At 43.4% G+C, this 14,407-nt stretch overlaps 1 long non-coding RNA gene across 1 annotated transcript; it reads right to left on the reverse strand.

Annotated features, from left to right (window-relative positions):
• Positions 1 to 1,347: 1,347 nt before the first annotated feature.
• Positions 1,348 to 5,257, reverse strand: LOC144118479 (uncharacterized). Its single transcript, XR_013312035.1, has 3 exons — positions 5,176 to 5,257; positions 4,049 to 4,126; positions 1,348 to 1,526 (listed from the first exon to the last, which is right to left on the reverse strand). It is a non-coding gene; the product is annotated as an uncharacterized LOC144118479 (long non-coding RNA).
• Between the last annotated feature and the right edge of the window lie 9,150 nt (positions 5,258 to 14,407).

Here is a 14,407-nt window from a genome sequence, read left to right on the forward strand (position 1 = left end):
ACCCTGTTCTAAACAGGGTGAACTTCTGTTTTGTTATGTTCACCTTTTCTTGAAGAATTACCCTCTTCCTGCCTTTGGCGACCCGCAGTAGACGCCGATGAAGCGAGTAAGCTGGTAAAAATAAAAAGGCTAAGAGCAGCAGTACCAAACCGTCACTGCTTGCTTTTGCGAATCCCACATCACGCATCGTCATGTCATCACTCGCACCAAACTAACACTCGTAGCTCTCACGCCCACAAATGCTCAATTTGCAGCGGCAATTTAAAACCCATTTAAGCTGCCGGCAACGGTTGTTTACGGTGTTTTGGCATCTTAGCCCGCACTGCACACGCATAACGTTACCTCTTCGCCTTGCTTCTGCTCCTACTCGATAGAACATCAGTCCGCAAGCCTAGCGTTGAGCACCGTGGAAAAGCCTTCGATACGTTCCTTGAGCCCCAAATTGCGCTCATCAAACGCAGACGCGTCAGGATGCGCTACCATCGCTGCAGTTGCTTTGGTAATGACCAGGGTCACCGAGCGTCCTGAACTTCGCGGCCAGTCCAATATTTTTATATCCGTCTCAAATCGACGTCACTGGGGCGGCCAAATGTTTTCCTCTCGGGTGTGCTGGGAACAAGAACGCCAGTGACTGTCGCAACGAGCAGCTTAAATAAATGCGAATAAAATAACTCTCTATAGTCATTATTTAGAGGTTGCAGCCGTGTCCCGTACACAAATACTCGAGCGACAAAAAGTCAGTGCTAGCTCATATAACAACTCTACATCACGCGCAGCATAAAGCTAGCTTGAAAAGCGCTGACCTTACTTCGGCAAGGTCAGCGACTTTGCTTGAAGATGCATGGCTTACTTTGTTAGGTCAACTAGTTTGCATTGAAGATGCATGGCTTAGATTTGTGGCACGTTCTACTCTTTTATTGCACTCTAAGTGGACGAAGGAAGGCTTGGTTCTTGTCTTGTGCTACTGTTTTGTGCCACTTAACTGCTATTTTTCGGAGGCTATACTTCCTGTCTTTCCAAGCTGTGTTAGCCAGACACTCGAGTACTGCGCATTTTCTTTTGTAAACTGTACTTCAGTGGAAATAAAAATAAAGGTGATGAAAACTTCCTCATGCATTTCCCCATACTTGACTTGCCGTAGCTATCGCACAGCGAGTGTTCAATTTTTTTTAAACATCGAGCGGATACATCACTTAACCGCTTAGGAATAAAAACCAAAAGCACAGATTTGATCTCTAAAATTTCTCTAGTCATTTGGGATGATTTCACGTCACCATAAGCACTACTTACGATTATGGGATCACAAATGCGTTTATATGTTCTAGCGCAGCAATTATGACTGAGACAGCTTCAGCAACTTTTTATTATTTCAGTGAAAGCAGGAGTCAGTAACATATTCAGGATAGAGACGAAGGCACTTCAATGTCCTCGAGATTGGGAACGCAGTTTCCATTTAGGCACACTCCACGAATTTCAGCCCCGGTGCGAGCACTCGAAAGGGTTTTCCCCAGGCTTGCTTCGTCTAGCTGCAATGTTTTGACAGAAAAGGTAACATTTAATTAAGTAAACAAACCATGCGATGTTAATACTTCATGAAGCGAGAATCAAACATTTTGAGGGGCGCGAAGAAAGAGAGACATTGTGTGACTTTTCTGGAAGCATCGTAGTGCACACAACAGACCTGTGCCTGCCAAATAGCTAATATTTTTTGTTCAGCTGTTTCGATTTAGTTTTCAACCACCGAACGGTAGCTATCACTTCGTTGGCGAATTTAGACAGCGTGGAGGTAGAGTAAGGCATAAAAAAAAAACTTGAATAAAATCACTGCTGAATGACAATAAATGAACAGCTAGTGCAAATCAGGTGCGTCCCAACTTGCCGAAATATATACCCAGGATGAAAAGAACCGCCTCTGGAACTGGCCAAGTCATCATTACTCCTTTCTCCATTCCGTCGACCCACACCTGAAATCAAGACTACCACTCGGGCTTCCGCGTCATCTAGAAACAATTTATCACCGTCTCCGTCTTAATTTTGCATTTACGAACTGACTACAATACCGTTTCAAGAAATCAGACACTCCGTATTTTGAAAACTGCGGCTCAGTTGAGGCTGTACTTCATATTCTCTTCGAATATCCAGAATGCGTCAACGAACGTGGGCGCTATGAACAATGCATGCAGTCCGTCACCCAAGTGCCACTCACAGTGGACTGTACATTAGGTCTTTTAGGCTGCTACAGATATCAGCGGCGTGCAATGATATTGCTATTTGCCTATTTTGTCGCTATTGGTGTCTTTTTAGACAAACTGTAAATTGCCCGAACACTTGATCACCCCGCTGTACATGCACAGAACTTGATTTTGGTTTCATCCAAAGAAGCCATCATGCAGTGAACTATTGAGTTATAAACTTTTTAAACGACTGATCTTTTTCTAGCACCCTCCTTCCATCTTTACTCCTCAGTTGCCTCCCCTACGCAAAGTAGTATGTCAGCGAATATTCACGCAGGCAAAAATCATTGTTTTTCGTTAGAGCTCCCTTTCTTTGTCTCTCTATCTCGCAGTTATGTATGCTTGATGTGAAGTCACAGGCAACATAGGGCTGCTGGAAGTGAAGCCGAAACAGCATGAGAAAAAAAAAATCATTCGCCGAAGTAAGGCGAATTCAGAGTAGCTATAGTGATCAATGTTTATTGATATTTTGTGCATCATTCCAAAGAATGAATTCCGAACCAAACTTTGATTTCCCTAGTCCTTTAAAACCAAAACTTTGTCCAAGATTATATATTAAGAGCTTTAAAACTTCCCATTTTCGAAATTCTCTTTTGAATCGCAACATCCCATTTTCTGCACTAGTGCTTACATGCGGTTGAATGAGTCGGCCATTAAGCTTTCGACCGACGTGATGCACTACACGTTTCGGTCCTTTTGAATGCCGCTGGTGCTTCTCTAAAAATGCGTTCGGGGCAATTCTTTGAGACACGTAGCTCTTGAGTAAACTGAACTGGTACCTTTTCTTAAAGGCGTTTTTTTTTTCATCAAAAATAACGACTTTTCTCAGTCTTCTGTCAATGGTGCCCAGCAGCGCTCACAAGATAAGAAGCTTACATTCGTTGCTTTGTGTGATGCAAAGCAGAAGCAGTATTTAAACTTTTAATGTGCTCCAAAAATTCTCGTTTATCTTTAGTAGTGTCGAAACGTATCGACGACCTTCGGCAGCGGATATGATGATGCGTAAGTAATACGGCGCTTTGTTGGGAGATTCGTTGGACGTGGAGTCAATGTGTGGTTGCTTTACACTCTTCAAATGAATCTATAAAACAATGCTTGTGACTTTTATATGACTTACAGTTTTCTGACTTGAGAGACAAAGAGAAAAAAAGGTGCTAGAATCTATTAGATACGAATACAAATAAAGCTAGGGGCGACGTTTCTCACTTCATGCAAGCCTTTTTTTAAGGTTCTCTGCTGCGAAAGCTGCAGATACTAATAATGCAGGAAAAGAAAAGCAGTTGACCGAGAAGGCTACTAAAGAAAAACAAAAGAAATTAAGAAGAAAGAGTGGAGAGGAGAGATTTTCAACGCTACCCGCTCAGGATCTCTGCTTTAAAGTAGCACTGACAACGCTGCGAAAAACCTCTCGATCACATGCGTGACATAGGCTGCGGACTGACCTGACAAAGCAACCACAGAATCCGAACCTCCACTGCCCATGTGCAAGGCGCGATATTGACTGTTAGTGCCCTATTTCCTCATCGGGACGACCAAAATGAGCAAATGAAATGCGGTTTCTCCTGATATTTTGTTTGTATTCTGAATTTTACGATAAATTTCGTTTGCTGGCGTCAATTCGGAAGTTCTTGCATTGGTCTGGAGTACTTGCCAGGATCCCTATCGGCCGCAGGAATCGGTAACGAAAAAAAAATGTCGCAGTGACACTTTAAGTGGCATTCTTTTTGCTGTATATGGTTACTTTTAGACATTACATTACACCAGCCCTTTGCGGCCAGTTTTTAAGAGCCCTATTTCATTTTGAATATACTCACACGACACGCTTGACTGTGGGTCAGCAATATCATCTCGTCTCCCTCGCACTTGAACTCGCATTGTTTGTAAACGTGTCCCTGAAAAATGTAAGAGAAGTATCGTTAAAACATGCAGTAAATGAGGTTCTGTTGCTTAGACTTGGAATAAGAGCGCAGTCTGCCAGCATATCCCCATTACTTCCCTATACTTGAATCTATGATTATATGCTCGGAGGATCAGTTTCTGTTTCACTTCTGAGACGAGTGGGAAATGCGGCGTATATGTAGTCGGTTCTATAATTGCCGAATTGATGCAGTGTGTAAATATAAAAGCTCTAGAAACCGAGAGTTTTCTTGTTGGGTCTCATGAACAAGCAGTACATGACACGTGATCTTATTGTCCAAACACATTCAAAAGACCAGTTATAGATACAAATTCAAATCTGGCAGTAAAATGTTGCATTCTTGGACTTTTGTGCTTAGTTGACTCAAGCAAAATAACTGGACAGAATGATTCAGAGAGTGACTTAAATTTCAAAGCTTGATTTCCGGGATCCCGGATTCCGCTCAGAAACATTTCACTCGCGGATATGGGGTTAATAGCAATTTCCGTGTGCTCGCTTCTGAAGCTCGGCGTTGTAGCGCTATTCTCGTCATATGCTTAACTAGGCAATCTCAAATTTATACATTATTCGTGTTGATAGAAACTGGCATAAAAGGCCATAAAAATATATATTATTTTATATGTAGCAGGCTTGCCTTTTGGGCTGCCGCTCCCAAATGATGTGAAAATGACATTTGTGTTCCACTGGCGCAACGGAGTGATGAGATAGCATATTGAAACTCTGAGCACATATTCATATCCCACAGCGAAAGTGCAAACAAGATCAAAGTTGATGATTCCTCCAGAAGTTAAGCTGAGTGGTAGCCTTTGAACTGTTAGCATCTGGGCACTGCTACCGGCAATATCTGGGCTTAGCAGAGTTTTTGGTTTACCATGCAACTCCGCGTTTAAGCTCAGCTGCAGTGGCTACAAATATGCGGTCTTTATTACGGGGCGTACTACTGAATTGTAGTACATATGTGTTTGCTTAAGAATGCATTGGAAAAATCCCGTGACCGAAGAGATTATAAATGTAGGTACTTACTTCAGGCTTCTCAACATTGCAGTCTGGGTTAGGATCACGTGGTGGAGCATCCTGCCCTGTTTGAGTTGTTACATTAAGCAAAACGTCATAATTGCGTAAGTTAGGAAGGTGCCCTTATCACGTAGTAGCTCACAGTGAAGTTACTTTAAAATTTTCCGCTTGAGTGAACTTTGTTTTTCACTTTGACGAGGTAATCGAGAGCATCAAGCGTTTATTTAAAATACATTTAACTACATGGTGAAGCACACAGTGGTTATGTTGTTTTGTTTTTACGAAAGCAGTTCGCAATATCTTTGCACTAAGTTTATACTTCTAATCGTCATAGTTTATATGTAGTCAATTTCAATGCCAGAATTTGCGTTTAATGTATGGGAGCTGACAATATTTGCGCTGATGAGACAGAAGGAAAAGCAAATTTCACTGAAAAGGAAGAGTGCTGTCTTAAAGAAAAATATTCGGCGCTCAGTATTGGGGATGGGAAAGAGAAAGGTTTATAAGCGACAATAAAGGCAAAAGGGCCGACAAGGGTGGGGAATGAGTGGCTGGTTATGACGTGAAGTTTTTGCCAAAAGTAACCAGACTGGACGGTTTGCTTCTCAGTTGTATATCGAAGCTATTATGCCAACCCTCAAGCTCTAAATCTCTGTATGGTAAGAAGAACCCTTGTCCTCACCTTCCGAGAATTTTTTGATCTTGACGGAAGCCGTAAAGGCTCTACTATACGAATGAGAAGCAAACCATGCAGACTGGTTACTTTTGGCAAAGGCTGTACATAATGACTGCTCTATGTCCCTCGCTATGGACGAGGGTGGTGTTCTGGTGAAAACTCACAAGATTAGGCTACGCGCAACACAAATACACTAGAAAGTATGAGGTTCAACAGTCACCGCCATAGCAGAGTTGGTAGAACGCCATACGCGACATACGGAGATCGTTGGTTGGGATCGCATTGGCAGTATGTGGTTGTTTTTTCTTCTAGTTTCTAATAAATCATCTTTCAGGTCAAACATTATTGCTCTGATAATTTCCCATTAGTGAACACCACAAATTAAAAAAAAAATCTATGCTTTTCTTGGTTTCGATGGCTTGGTTTCGATGGGTTTCGAGGCAAAAGATCGTTCAGAGTTTCTAAAGCTAACTGGTTTCACGCGAACTATAGCCAAGTCTGCATTAAAACCGCATTATGGTCTTGATGACTTGGCCCACTGACTCAAGGAGCTGGCAGAAATCGCCGCCTAGAGAGTTCGTATGGCGGATGAAGGAAACATATGCTCACAGCTGAGTGCAAATCCTCCTGCGTCACGAGCACCAAAAAGATTAGTAAATGAAAAGAATCGCAGAGAATCCGTACTCGCATGCACAGCCGAGGCTGCAACTCTATCATGACAACAGGGTACTGAATCGTTACTGCACATTAACACATTTCTTTTTGTCAGTGTACCCCCGTAACCCCCCGTGTAATTAATGTGCATCTGTCTCCTACGTTACTTTTATAAAACGCACCAGTTCTGCAGCCCAAGTGGAATTTGAAGTGAGATAATACTACTTTCTGTGCTTCAATGTAGTGATTTCAGAAGATGTGCATCGAAAAAAAAAACGGCGTTCTGAAAAAACATGACCAACTTTGTGGTCTATACATGGCTGATTCTGTGTGCGTTAATGGCACCAGTGAATGTTTGGAAACATATTTCGATTGGCGCTGACACTTAAAGATTTTGGTCACGTCTGAAAAGGATACAAACTTGTGGCACAATAAAATACATAATCACACTTTTTGACGCACACGCAGTTCGCGCTTCTCGTGCGTATGACCAACACACTCGGGCAGCATTTCTGTAATGGGACTTCATAAAGCCTCAGGCCAGGACAGCAACATGGGCGATTTCAGTGGCGCCCATGGTAGGAATGCCAATAATAACGAAGATGAAGCTGGCTTGGGCCGTCAGACCCTCGCGGCTTGACTGTCATTTCGTGCGGTCTATACCAAAAACAGTAATTGTTCACTCTCATCCAGTTAGCGCATTATAATGAGACCACACAGTTATTTCAGAAATAAATGCAGGATGAATTGGCTTGAAATATGCAACGTGGGATTAAGTAATGTGAACGAAGCACCTTTGCTCTGTGATACCCGCGCTTAAACCGCATGTATATATATGCGTGGGTTGCACACATCTTTTCTTCACATAATTCTCTCTGGATAATCCTTACCACACTGCACTTTGAATTTCGACGCCTAAAGGAAAATGCTTGATTTCTGAGAGCAGCTGAAGTGTTCTGTTTCGAGAATTAAGTAATGTAAACGAAGCACCTTTACTCTGTGATACCCGCTCTTATACCGCATGTATATATATGCGTGGGTGGCACACATCTTTTCTTCACATAATTCCCTCTAGACGATCCTTACCACACCACACTGCACTTTGAATTTCGATGCCTAAAGGAAAATGCTTGATTTCTGAGAGCAGCTGAAGTGTTCTGTTTCGAGATGGTGTAGTATCTATTAGCATGAAGCGACTTACCTCTCACGAAAACGACGAAAGTTGCCGCTACGACAGTGATAGGGACCAGCATTTTCTTCTGAGGTCTGCGGCAAAGGCTCGTCGCTGGAGCTGAGATTCGAGGATCAACCTGCTAGCGGCTGTTAGTGCCCGCGCAACGGCATCTAAATTATGCTGTGCTCTCAGTAAAAGTCCGTTCTTCATCCGCATAGGTGCGGTGAGGATTTGTTGGCGGTTCGCTCACGCAAGAGTGACGTGTTTATTTAGCCGGAAATGACAACTCGTCAAGAAGTCAAAACAAAGCGCCTTAAGGCTGCATCGTGATATTTTCCCTGCTTTCGGCGGAAGAATATATCAGGCCACTTTCACTCAAAAAAACTTGAAGGTGAGGTTTCAGTAATAGAAGCTACACCCCCATCCGCACTGACGGCTGAATGCAAAACGCAGTAGCTATTTAAACATGGTGCTTGAGAATGTACGTGTGTTTAACGTTTCATAAGCTGCATGAGCTATATTTTCCGGTAGCATTTGCGTGATAGAGGCAAGAGGTGATTTTTCCGAGCCGACAGAGAAAAAAATGCCAAGAAAAAAGCGAGCATTTTCGTCATACATAGAATGTTTTCGTATGGAATTTAGAATCGTTTTCATCGCAAGTTGGATCCTCCTTTTGATAATGCTTTGGTTATGTTCAGCTCTGTACGCTATTGCATGGTTGATGTTTGGGGTAGTCTATTGTAAAATGTAGTTAGCGTTGGCCTTGGCCCTCCCGCATTGCGTAACTGTTAATATGCGTCATGTTAGCTGCCGGACTGGCGCTAAGCCCTGCTTAGAGCTATTCGTTAACTATTCGTTAAAAGTATAGGGTAATGGTTTGCATTTACAGCCGTTGCGGATGAAAGTGTAGCTTCTACTCCTTAAACCTCACGTTGAAGTTTTGAGAGAAGCGGCATCCCCCCCCCCCCCCCCCCCCTCCATTTCCCCCTTTCGTTCTGCGCCCGCAAAGGCTTCGCAGAAGAGTTTGGAATGTCCGCAAATGTAGTTATTTGTGCTAAATTTTCATACGCGTAGCTTTCATAAAAGCTACGCGTTACTTCTGTAATGTGAAAAGCATTCACGCGCAAAGCTTTCTCTGAGGAGGCGTCGCTGTTGCGCTGTGGAGCCGCGATGCAGTGATGTAACCTCATTGTCATGCGCATGAAAAACAGTCGTGACTCATGTTCTGAGGAAGAACTGCGTTCGAATTGAATCACGACTGCCCTTTGATGCGAGTACATGACGGAATCAAACTTTATTGCGTTATAGAAGTGCCTCTAATGGCATATTTAAAGCGGCGTTTTTCAAACGACCACTTCCTGTCGGGCCGACGACGTTTTCTGGGCGGAGTATGTCGGCGGAAAATTGACAAAACTTACGTCTTAACAAAATTTGTGGGGGCGCTTGATTATTCTTGAAGTTACCCATTCCGCTGCCTGCCTCAGAACCAGCTCGTCCCATGGTAGCCACCCTTTGTGTTCTTCCAGCGGGCGCCACCTTCCGACCTCTCCCTCTTCTTCTTTGCAATTTGAGAAAAGAGGGAATATCCCTCTCCATGACAGGTGGCAGGTCATTTAATTTCTCGGTTGATTCCAGTTAAATGTACAGTGACATCGCACAATCTAGGAATGATAATATATTTTGACTCCATCGAAATACAGTCGTTGTAAAGGGGATTTGATCCGGCGACCTCAAATTGAGAAGCCGAATGCGACAGCCGCAGTACCATACCGTCAGGGTGACTCTGCATTCCCACTCTTTCTGCTGTCATTTGTGGAGTCGAAATGGTAAACTCTGATTCCGGAATGTCGCCGCGTTCTTGCCGAGGCGTACCAAGCTTACCCCTCGCGTTTGGTTTCCACCGTACGGTATGTACCATGGTACGCTCATCCATGCTGTCGCACTTCAGCATCAACTGTCACGGCAGCCTCAGCAGTGGTTTTTGTTGGTTCTCCCGTATGTTCTGGTGCCTTTTGTTTTGCATTTGAGTGAGTTTTAACGTATTTTATAACAAACAATTATATGATTTTCTATAGAAAGCTGCCAACAGCAAGCGGATTTTGGCACGAAGTACAGTGAATGTAAGCTGCCACATTTTGACAAGCAGTATTTAGTGCTCCATTGCCTAATTTTTTGTGATGATCGGTATTATAGGCGTTATTTTACGAGCTGTACGCACATGTTCATAACCTTACGTCAGTGGAGTGTTATCGGAAGTCGGACAATATCTACCACAGAAACCAGATGCCACAAGCTCACCAGGAAAAGCGAAACGTAAAGCTACCAGAGGTTTAACGAGACAAGTGCCCACACACACAAAAAAAAATTATAGTGCGTACCACGGCAAGCAGCGAGTGCAGGTTTGGATTTTCATTACTAAGATCATATTGGCATCACCGTACAAAATACTGCAGCTTTGCAGGTAAATAATGAGACAGGTTTATTTTTGTCTAACGCAGAGGAGCTGACAACGATTCATGGATAGATAATACCAGCTTTAATGAAGGATCTTTTATTAGTCACTGCTCGCACATTGTAGCGTTTTTACTCCTGATGCTTTGCATTCATTTGTCACACCCATCTATCTCGTGCAGAAATTCGATAAAAACGTACACAATCCTCTCTCTCTTTCTCTTTCTGTGTCTGCTTATTTTTCTGCCGATAACTGTAACTTTTCCACTGGCTGATAGCACTCGGAAAGTGTGCGACTTGTTCATTTATTGCGAGAGCACACATCCATTTCAAAAGCACCGCACATCCACAACGTCCATCGAAAATGACACAACGGCTCCGCGACGCACGTTCTCGAAGCGTCCGAATGAGTCGCATTGAGTTGCTGTAGGAAGGGAAAGTGTGGGCGTCGCTCGCCGAACGTGGCATGGCCTTTCACCTTTTACAACTGACGGGGAAGACCGCACCGTTGATGCGAAGTCTGGCCGCTGCTGCTACTCCCCACGCCACACCAACGTTACCTCCCGACTAGATGCCGTCGTCTCGCGACAGTGAAGGGCTGCCACTTGTCGCGAGAGGGCTTTGTTGTGATATTCAGATCACGCGGTACTTGGGTGCTTGTTTTTCAGCTGACATACGGGGTGCTCTAAGATCACTGACATTTTTAATTTAGCATTGAAAAACAGATGGTTGGCTTAGCCTGTTCATGTTATTTGAACTGCTTCGCTTGAAGGGAGAGAGTGTATGCAAGGGGGTAAAAAACGTAGTCTATGCATGATAGCAGGGGCTCCGGTAGAGTGACGTGGCTAGGAGGCTTCTGAGGTGCGGTGGCCGCGATTAGCGCAAAACCAAATAACCGGAGATCATTAGAAGAGAGCTTTGTCCTTCGGTGGAAGTAAAATAGCTCATTCTGACCGCATCATTTTTTTTTTGCATTTTGCTTGCCCCCCACCCTTTTTTTTTTACTGGTGTCTGCGCTCTCGTAATACCACGTTTATCTCCCTAAGCCTGATTTTCAGCGCAAAGTATCATCTGGATGGTTTTTACACGTCGGCAGAAAAGCCGGATTTTTTGTTTGAAGATGAAATTTATGATTATGAATTAACCACGAGAATTGGTTGTGTAACTGAACAGAATTTAAATCAAATTTCAAGAACTCGTGAACGTCCGTCGAAGCCTGCGAGAAGTCTAATGAAAAAAAAATGGAATTGGCTGGTACTAAAATTACCTGCCTTGCCACTGGCAGTAATAACCGCAATGCATACCTGCAAGTCATGTAATGACATGTAGAATGAATTCCAGCCTAAAGCTGCGACGTATAAAAAACCTCACTCCTGAATGCAACTGTTTAATCTTGCCATACCGGGCGCTGGAGCCACGGATCATAGCTGTTGCAGGTGTTCATACTTTCGATTCATACAAAAAGCTTGCAGTGAACTATATAATACCCTTTTATACCCTTTTTTTAATGCTTATTCCTCTGCAAAATACTCCCTTAACTACTTAATTCAATAGCAATAAAAGCAAAAAAAATCCGAACTGAAAGAGATCGCGTACGACCTCGCTTTGGCTATTAAAAGCTGCAGCCAAGCAGTAATAACATTAACTGACTTATCGAAAGAATTGATAGTAAAAGCCCTGAAAAGGTATCTACGAAACTGCGCATGCAGTATGACTGGAGGCTGTGAAGTGCTGGGATGGTTCAGTGATTTCTTAATCAACACTGACAATTCGCAGCTTTTGAGCAAGTTCCATCAAGGACTACTCCCGCCTACATAAGGAATCATCCAGAGACCGACCCCCGGACCACTGCTGTTTTTAGTTTCAGTGAGTGATACTACAAATAGTGAATACGTAACAAGAGTTTTTGTGCATGACTGCATTCTGTGCAAAGTGGTATTGAGCTCCGAAGACCGCCTCGCTGAGCGGTTCTTTTAAAACAATGGACGAATTACGCACTACTTGGTAGATGAGAATAAACTGTTACCAGTGACAAAAACTTTATTTGTTCAGCCAAGACAGAGCCTTCGCTTCACATCTCTTCGGTCTGTTGGCTGTTATCGTCGCCATTGCCATCGTCTTCATGTTGGTGTTTGTTATCTGAGGCCGGCGTTCGCTGGGGTGGTTGTTCTTCCTCGACACCTTTCGGTGTGCTTGTGTGCGTCTCTTGATCGACTGGACCCGGGCTTTCCTGATCAGGGTGTGGCGGAACGGATGCTGGGGGTGGTGACACTTCAGGCTTCGGCGTGTTTTCTTCAGGTCCTCCAGCTTCCTTGTAGTCTTTCATGGCATTCAGGTGTTGACAGAGCCCTCCATAACACTTTCCTTGATTTGTTGAGCCATACTGTAAGCAAATAAAGTGCCGAAGTAAAGTTCATGTACTCCAGCGGTGAGTGTACTGCTACTGGTGTAGAGCGCAATAGCTGCCTCCTGTTCTGTTCCCCTCCACTTTGCTGCATAAGATGCTCAGACTTCGTGACCTGCACAGATACTGGGGTTCTAAACCTTTTCGTGAGATGGCCACATTGCCGATGTGGCCAGAAGGAGAGATCCGGATAAAGTAAAAATTTATATTAAAGAAAGCGAACATAAAGACCATTCTTGTTGGGCAGGTGGCACAGACAGACTTGAAAGGTTCTGATTTATTTTAATCCTTTCTGATCAACTAATAGCGACTCCATACAAACAAATTGGTTCCTAGGCTCTATGAGCACAATAATGAGAGAACGTATAGGTTTCTTATTTTTACAGAGACAATGAAAGTAGCATTATGTAAAGAACGGCTTATGCATGATTTCCATCATTTATCTAGACTGGGCTTGTAAGCAAGATCGGCAAAGACCAGGAAGTCGTAGATAAATTACCACAGTAATTGGACTTCTGCTCTTCCAAAAACGGAAGCAGGGAAAGGCGCGAGTTCTTAATATTCGGGATGTTTTCAATAGTCCCAACCAGTATGGCGTGAGACAAAGCACGAAATGGAAAGACAGGCACGTTACTCGGATGACAAACATGTGTACAACTTAACTATTTTTACGTTCATTCTTTATGATTAAGCTTCTTCATTCAGTGCAGTTCAATAACTTGTAACTATAATTCAGGTTGATTATGACCTGGAGGCGTCCGAAAAGCAGTAATAAATGTGATATCTGATATCAGTTCAGGCGCATGACCAAGACGTAGGACAGTTTTGATAAGAGCTATATGAGCAGAGGCGTCCGTGAATAAACCCTTTTTTCGTTCCTGCCCTGGTTGCCTACATTCGCGTCTTTTCTCGGCCACGACAGAACAATAAGAAAACCAGAAAAGGTGCACGGGGGATGGCTGTCTACGAGCATCCATCCCCCGTGCACCGATGGTGCTTTCAATCAAGCGCTAGGCTCTCGAGTGTTTACTTCAGGTAAGCGATCTTGCTACAAAGCGCAAAAACAAAACAAAAGATGGTAGCAGAGATGTAATGAAAGTTTTGGTTAAAGGCGTGGCTGCCCATGCGTCTTATACTTTTTGAAGGAAATTTCAAAACACGGTTATGGTTGGCCAAGGAATTGAGGGTGTGGGTTGCGGCTGTATCTTTTTGTATCATTGTGCTTTGATGGCGATGTGCCTCTTAAGAATCCACATCGAGTCATGTACAGCAGTGCCGTTTCATATTTACAATGCCATATTCGTAACGAACAATCCTCTGAAGCATTTCAGCAAATGTTAAAAAATTCCACGGTCTGAAGGCAGTGTCTAAATATGCGTTATTGAAGGAGCAAATAGTAGCCGAAGTGGGTAAAAACCGATGTAGTTGTGGCCCTAAGGTGTGCTGGCGTTGCTTGGAAAGTACACGCCATCTTGCATTCCATGTACAATTGTCAGAATACAGCCATTATCAACTTTGAGAAAATTTTTAAAAAGAAATGCTGCGTCACGAGAGCCTTGCATGGTACTGCGCGCTGGGAGGTCTTGAAATTCCCCAATCAATATTGTAATCATCACACTTTAGGGGTGATTAGTTTAGAGGCTTTACTTTGAATAATCGTTTGTTTGGCTCAGAACACAGCTCTAAAAAATATTTTAACTGTCAAGGTCAAATTCCTGTGTTACGTTTTCCGGTCGCTGTCTTTTGCACTGTATGCGCTTGGGTGAGCCACAAACAAGCTCTCTTTTTCGCCATTTGTATGTATCATTTTCTGGTACAAGATCAGGTGCATGCTCGCTCGCTAGCTCTTGAGCTACCTGTAGCAAGCGATATGAGCATTTAG

Source organism: Amblyomma americanum, chromosome 2 (assembly GCF_052857255.1).
Source record: "Amblyomma americanum isolate KBUSLIRL-KWMA chromosome 2, ASM5285725v1, whole genome shotgun sequence".
Lineage (NCBI taxonomy): Eukaryota > Metazoa > Arthropoda > Arachnida > Ixodida > Ixodidae > Amblyomma > Amblyomma americanum.